The sequence below is a fragment of the Rattus norvegicus genome, chromosome 1 (genome assembly GCF_021556685.1).
Source record: "Rattus norvegicus strain SHRSP/BbbUtx chromosome 1, alternate assembly SHRSP_T2T, whole genome shotgun sequence".
Lineage (NCBI taxonomy): Eukaryota > Metazoa > Chordata > Mammalia > Rodentia > Muridae > Rattus > Rattus norvegicus.
Window position 1 is genome coordinate 79,302,501 of NC_141534.1, and position 7,254 is coordinate 79,309,754.

Here is a 7,254-nt window from a genome sequence, read left to right on the forward strand (position 1 = left end):
CATTGTTGTACTTTTGGGGTCTCGAGCCCCTTCAAGCTCTTCCAGTTCTTTCTCTGATTCCTTCAACAGGGGACCTATTCTCAGTTCAGTGGTTTGCTGCTGGCATTCGCCTCTGTATTTGCTGTATTCTGGCTGTGTCTCTCAGGAGCGATCTACATCCGGCTCCTGTCGGTCTGCACTTCTTTGCTTCATCCATCTTGTCTAATTGGGTGGCTGTATTTGTATGGGCCACATGTGGGGCAGGCTCTGAATGGGTGTTCCTTCAGTCTCTGTTTTAATCTTTGCCTCTCCCTTCCCTGCCAAGGGTATTCTTTTTCCTCATTTAAAGAAGGAGTGAAGCATTCACATTTTGATCATCCGTCTTGAGTTTCCTTTGTTCTAGGGATCTAGGGTAATTCAAGCATTTGGGCTAATAGCCACTTATCAATGAGTGCATACCATGTATGTCTTTCTGTGATTGGGTTAGCTCACTCAGGATGATATTTTCCAGTTCCAACCATTTGCCTACGAATTTCATAAACTCGTTGTTTTTGATAGCTGAGTAATATTCCATTGTGTAGATGTACCACATTTTCTGTATCCATTCCTCTGTTGAAGGGCATCTGGGTTCTTTCCAGCTTCTGGCTATTATAAATAAGGCTGCGATGAACATAGTGGAGCACGTGTCTCTTTTATATGTTGAGGCATCTTTTGGGTATATGCCCAAGAGAGGTATAGCTGGATCCTCAGGCAGTTCAATGTCCAATTTTCTGAGGAACCTCCAGACTGATTTCCAGAATGGTTTTACCAGTCTGCAATCCCACCAACAATGGAGGAGTGTTCCTCTTTCTCCACATCCTCGCCAGCATCTGCTGTCACCTGAGTTTTTGATCTTAGCCATTCTCACTGGTGTGAGGTGAAATCTCAGGGTTGTTTTGATTTGCATTTCCCTTATGACTAAAGATGTTGAACATTTCTTTAGGTGTTTCTCAGCCATTCGGCATTCCTCAGCTGTGAATTCTTTGTTTACCTCTGAACCCCATTTTTTAATAGGGTTATTTGTTTCCCTGCGGTCAAACTTCTTGAGTTCTTTGTATATTTTGGATATAAGGCCTCCATCTGTTGTAGGATTGGTAAAGATCTTTTCCCAATCTGTTGGTTGCCGTTTAGTCCTAACCACAGTGTCCTTTGCCTTACAGAAGCTTTGCAGTTTTATGAGATCCCATTTGTCGATTCTTGATCTTAAAGCGTAAGCCATTGGTGTTTTGTTTAGGAAATTTTTTCCAGTGCCCATGTGTTCCAGATGCTTCCCTAGTTTTTCTTCTATTAGTTTGAGTGTGTCTGGTTTGATGTGGAGGTCCTTGATCCACTTGGACTTAAGCTTTGTACAGGGTGATAAGCATGGATCGATCTGCATTCTTCTACATGTTGCCCTCCAGTTGAACCAGCACCATTTGCTGAAAATGCTATCTTTTTTCCATTGGATGGTTTTGGCTCCTTTGTCAAAAATCAAGTGACCATAGGTGTGTGGGTTCATTTCTGGGTCTTCAATTCTATTCCATTGGTCTATCTGTCTGTCTCTGTACCAATACCATGCAGTTTTTATCACTATTGCTCTGTAATACTGCTTGAGTTCAGGGATAGTGATTCCCCCTGAAGTCCTTTTATTGTTGAGGATAGCTTTAGCTATCCTGGGTTTTTTGTTATTCCAGATGAATTTGCAAATTGTTCTGTCTAACTCTTTGAAGAATTGGATTGGTATTTTGATGGGGATTACATTGAATCTGTAGATTGCTTTTGGTAAAATGGCCATTTTTACTATATTAATCCTGCCAATCCATGAGCATGGGAGATCTTTCCATCTTCTGAGGTCTTCTTCAATTTCTTTCCTCAGTGTCTTGAAGTTCTTATTGTACAGATCTTTTACTTGCTTGGTTAAAGTCACACCGAGGTACTTTATATTATTTGGGTCTATTATGAAGGGTGTCGTTTCCCTAATTTCTTTCTCGACTTGTTTCTCTTTTGTATAGAGGAAGGCAACTGATTTATTTGAGTTAATTTTATACCCAGCCACTTTGCTGAAGTTGTTTATCAGCTTTAGTAGTTCTCTGGTGGAACGTTTGGGATCACTTAAATATACTATCATATCATCTGCAAATAGTGATATTTTGACCTCTACTTTTCCGATCTGTATCCCCTTGATCTCCTTTTGTTGTCTGATTGCTCTGGCTAGAACTTCAAGAACTATATTGAATAAGTAGGGAGAGAGTGGGCAGCCTTGTCTAGTCCCTGATTTTAGTGGGATTGCTTCAAGTTTCTCTCCATTTAGTTTAATGTTAGCAACTGGTTTGCTGTATATGGCTTTTACTATGTTTAGGTATGGGCCTTGAATTCCTGTTCTTTCCAGGACTTTTATCATGAAGGGGTGTTGAATTTTGTCAAATGCTTTCTCAGCATCTAATGAAATGATCATGTGGTTTTGTTCTTTCAGTTTGTTTATATAATGGATCACGTTGATGGTTTTCCGTATATTAAACCATCCCTGCATGCCTGGGATGAAGCCTACTTGATCATGGTGGATGATTGTTTTGATGTGCTCTTGGATTCGGTTTGCCAGAATTTGATTGAGTATTTTTGCGTCGATATTCATAAGGGAAATTGGTCTGAAGTTCTCTTTCTTTGTTGTGTCTTTGTGTGGTTTAGGTATAAGAGTAATTGTGGCTTCATAGAAGGAATTCGGTAGTGCTCCATCTGTTTCAATTTTGTGGAATAGTTTGGATAATATTGGTATGAGGTCTTCTATGAAGGTTTGATAGAATTCTGCACTAAACCCGTCTGGACCTGGGCTCTTTTTGGTTGGGAGACCTTTAATGACTGCTTCTATTTCCTTAGGAGTTATGGGGTTGTTTAACTGGTTTATCTGTTCCTTATTTAACTTCGATACCTGGTATCTGTCTAGGAAATTGTCCATTTCCTGAAGATTTTAAATTTTGTTGAATACAGGTTTTTATAGTAAGATCTGATGATTTTTTGAATTTCCTCTGAATCTGTAGTTATGTCTCCCTTTTCATTTCTGATTTTGTTAATTTGGACGCGCTCTCTGTGTCCTCTCGTTAGTCTGGCTAAGGGTTTATCTATCTTGTTGATTTTCTCAAAGAACCAACTTTTGGTTCTGTTGATTCTTTCTATAGTCCTTTTTGTTTCTACTTGGTTGATTTCAGCTCTGAGTTTGATTATTTCCTGCCTTCTACTCCTCCTGGGTGTATTTGCTTCTTTTTGTTCTAGAGCTTTTAGGTGTGCTGTCAAGCTGCTGACATATGCTCTTTCCTGTTTCTTTCTGCAGGCACTCAGCGCTATGAGTTTTCCTCTTAGCACAGCTTTCATTGTGTCCCATAAGTTTCGGTATGTTGTATCTTCATTTTCATTAAATTCTAAAAAGTTTTTAATTTCTTTATTTCTTCCTTGACCAGGTTATCATTGAGTAGAGCATTGTTCAATTTCCACGTATATGTGGGCATTCTTCCCTTATTGTTTTTGAAGACCAGTTTTAGGCCGTAGTGGTCCGATAGCACGCATGGGATTATTTCTATCTTTCTGTACCTGTTGAGGCCCGTTTTTTGACCAATTATATGGTCAATTTTGGAGAAAGTACCATGAGGAGCTGAGAAGAAGGTATATCCTTTTGCTTTAGGATAGAATGTTCTATAAATATCCGTTAAGTCCATTTGGCTCATGACTTCTCTTAGTCTGTCGACATCACTGTTTAATTTCTGTTTCCATGATCTGTCCATTGATGAGAGTGGGGTGTTGAAATCTCCCACTATTATTGTGTGAGGTGCAATGTGTGTTTTGAGCTTTAGTAAGGTTTCTTTTACGTATGTAGGTGCCCTTGTATTTAGGGCATAGATATTTAGGATTGAGAGTTCATCTTGGTGGATTTTTCCTTTGATGAATATGAAGTGTCCTTCCTTATCTTTTTTGATGACTTTTAGTTGGAAATTGATTTTATTTGATATTAGAATGGCTACTCCAGCTTGCTTCTTCTGACCATTTGCTTGGAAAGTTGTTTTCCAGCCTTTCACTCTGAGGTAGTGTCTGTCTTTGTCTCTGAGGTGTGTTTCCTGTAGGCAGCAGAATGCAGGGTCCTCGTTGCGTATCCAGTTTGTTAATCTATGTCTTTTTATTGGGGAGTTGAGGCCATTGATATTGAGAGATATTAAGGAATAGTGATTATTGCTTCCCTTTATATTCATATTTGTATGTGAGGTTATGTTTGTGTGCTTTCATTTTCTTTGTTTTGTTGCCAAGACGATTAGTTTCTTGCTTCTTCTAGGGTATAGCTTGCCTCCTTATGTTGGGCTTTACCATTTATTATCCTTTGTAGTGCTGGATTTGTAGAAAGATATTGTGTAAATTTGGTTTTGTCATGGAATATCTTGGTTTCTCCATCAATGTTAATTGAGAGTTTTGCTGGATACAGTAACCTGGGCTGGCATTTGTGTTCTCTTAGGGTCTGTATGACATCAGTCCAGGATATTCTGGCCTTCATAGTTTCTGGCGAGAAGTCTGGTGTGATTCTGATAGGTCTCCCTTTATATGTTACTTGACCTTTTTCCCTTACTGCTTTTAATATTCTTTCTTTATTTTGTGCGTTTGGTGTTTTGACAATTATGTGACGGGAGGTGTTTCTTTTCTGGTCCAATCTATTTGGAGTTCTGTAGGCTTCTTGTATGTCTATGGGTATCTCTTTTTTTAGGTTAGGGAAGTTTTCTTCTATGATTTTGTTGAAGATATTTACTGGTCCTTTGAGCTGGAGTCTTCACTCTCTTCTATACCTATTATCCTTAGGTTTGATCTTCTCATTGAGTCCTGGATTTCCTGTATGTTTTGCACCAGTAGCTTTTTCCACTTTACATTATCTTTGACAGTTGAGTCAATGATTTCTATGGAATCTTCTGCTCCTGAGATTCTCTCTTCCATCTCTTGTATTCTGTTGGTGAAGCTTGTATCTACAGCTCCTTGTCTCTTCTTTTGGTTTTCTATATCCAGGGTTGTTTCCATGTGTTCTTTCTTGATTGCTTCTATTTCCATTTTTAATTCCTTCAACTGTTTGATTGTGTTTTCCTGGAATTCTTTCAGGGATTTTTGTGTCTCCTCTCTATGGGCTTCTACTTGTTTATTTATGTTTTCCTGGAATTCTTTCAGGGATTTTTGTGTTTCCTCTCTATGGGCTTCTACTTGTTTATTTATGTTTTCCTGATATTCTTTCAGGGATTTTTGCGATTCTTTCAGGCATTTTTGCGATTTCTCTCTGTAGGCTTCTACTTGTTCTCTAAGGGAGTTCTTCATGTCTTTCTTGAAGTCCTCCAGCATCATGATCAAATATGATTTTGAAAATAGATCTTGCTTTTCTGGTGTGTTTGGATATTCCATGTTTGTTTTGATGGGAGAACTGGGCTCCGATGGTGCCATGTAGTCTTGGTTTCTGTTGCTTGGGTTCCTGCGCTTGCCTCTCGCCATCAGATTATCTCTAGTGTTACTTTGTTCTGCTATTTCTGACAGTGGCTAGACTGTCCTATAAGCCTGTGTGTCAGGAGTGCTGTAGACCTGTTTTCCTCTCTTTCAGTCAGTTATGGGGACAGAGTGTTCTGCTTTCGGGCGTGTAGTTTTTCCTCTCTACAGGTCTTCAGCTGTTCCTGTGGGCCTGTGTCTTGAGTTCACCAGGCAGCTTTCTTGCAGCAGAAAATTTGGTCTTACCTGTGGTCCTGAGGCTCAAGTTCGCTCGTGGGGTGCTGCCCACGGGCTCTCTGCAGCGGCAGCAACCAGGAAGACCTGTGCCGCCCCTTCCAGGAGCTTCAGTGCACCAGGGTTCCAGATGGTCTTTGGCTTTTTCCTCTGGCGTCCGAGATGTGTGTGCAGGGAGCAGTCTCTTCTGGTTTCCCAGGCTTGTCTGCCTCTCTGAAGGTTTAGCTCTCCCTCCCACGGGATTTGGGTGCAGAGAACTGTTTATCCGGTCTGTTTCCTTCAGGTTCCGGCGGTGTCTCAGGCAGGGGTCCTGCTGCTCCTGGGCCCTCCCCCACGGGAGCCCAGAGGCCTTATACAGTTTCCTCTTGGGCCAGGGATGTGGGCAGGGGTGAGCAGTGTTGGTGGTCTCTTCCGCTCTGCAGCCTCAGGAGTGCCCACCTGACCAGGTGGTTGGGTCTCTCTCTCACCGTGTCTGGGAGCAGAGAGCTGCTGCGGGCCGGGATCCGCGGGTGTCTGGGCCGGGATCCGCGGATGTCGAATATTTCTTTAAGTGCTTCTCAGCCATTCGAGATGCCTGTGTTGTGAATTCTCACTTTATCTCTATTCCCCATTTTTTTGATTTTTTTTGAGGTTAGCTTCTTAATTTTTTATATATTTTGGATATTAGACCTCTATCAGATGTGGGGTTAGTGAAGACTTGTTTCACAATCTGTAGGTTGTTCATTTGTCCTACTGACTATGTCCCTATGTCCTTTGTCTTACAGAAGCTTTTCAGTTTCATGTGGTCTCATTTATCAAGTCTCTTCTATTAGATTCAGTGTATCTGGTTTTATGTTGAGGTCCTTGATCCACTTGGACTTGAGCTTTATGCAAGGTGACAAATATGAATCTATTTTCATTTTTCTACATACCAGACTGCCAGTTAGGCTAGCACGATTTTTTGAAAATACTTTCTTTTTTCCATTTTGTACTTTTGGCTTCTTTGTCACAGACCAAGTTTTTATTTCTGGGTCTTTAATTCTATTCCATTGATTAACCTGTCTCTCTCTGTGCCAATACCATGCAGTTTTTAATTACTATTGCTCTGTAGTACAGCTTGAGGTCAGGGTTGGTGACTCCCTAAAAAGTTCTTTTATTGTTAAAAACTATTTTCTATTCTGGGTTTTTGTTTTTTCATATGAAGTTGAGAATTGTTCTTTTGATGTCTTTGAAGACTTTGTTGTAATTCTTATGGGGATTGCATTGAATCTGTAGATTGCTTTTGGTAGGATGGTCATTTTTACTATGTTAATCCTACCAATCCATGAGCATGGGAGATCTCTCCAATTTCTGAGTTCTTTTTCTATTTCTTTCTTGAGAGACTTGAAGTTCTTTTTATACAGATCTTTCACTTGTTTGGTTAGAGTTACACCAAGATATATTATTTGTGACTATTGTGAACGGTATTGTTTTCCTATTTTCTTTCAGCCCGTTTATCATTTGTATAAAGGAAGGCTACTGATTTGTTTAAGTTTATATCCAGCTACTTTG